Raw genomic sequence first — 646 nt, forward strand, 5'->3', positions numbered from 1 at the left:
TGTTTTGTGACAGGTATTTCAGTTAACGGGTATCAAAATTTTCTAATTATTCCAGAAATCATTTAAAAATCTTAGCTTTATTATTATTTTTGTGACAATAGAAAGTTATTTTGTGCAGTTAAAAAAGTATTTTTTTTAAAAAGTTTTTTCTGAAATTTATTTACTATTATTTAATTTACTTTCAAAGTAAATTAAATAATAGTAAATAATATTTCACTGAGAATTTTCCATTTTGAACACTTCTATGTGTAAATATATTTATTTTGAACACTTCTGTGTGTTGATTCTCCAATATATATAATTTCTTTGCAAACTGGATAGTAATAAATAGATATAATTTCTTTGCAAACTGGGTAGTAGTCTGTCAGACTTATTGAATGCATATAATTTAAAATTTTATGAAAATTAAAAAAACTGGTAAATTTAACATCTGCTGTTGCTTTCTCTATACAGTGTCATGTTGTACGTTTTATAGAGTGTGTAGTAGATAAAATATTAGAAAGATTTTATACCATAAAACTTGACCGGTTGAGTACTTAAATAAGGGTTTCTAATTCTACATTTTATATAGTTTATGGTAACTGAAACGCCATAATGAATCAGTTATTTTATATGTTTGTTGATGAATTGTTAAGAATAACTAATA

This window comes from Hydra vulgaris, chromosome 01, assembly GCF_038396675.1.
Source record: "Hydra vulgaris chromosome 01, alternate assembly HydraT2T_AEP".
In the NCBI taxonomy this organism is placed as follows: domain Eukaryota; kingdom Metazoa; phylum Cnidaria; class Hydrozoa; order Anthoathecata; family Hydridae; genus Hydra; species Hydra vulgaris.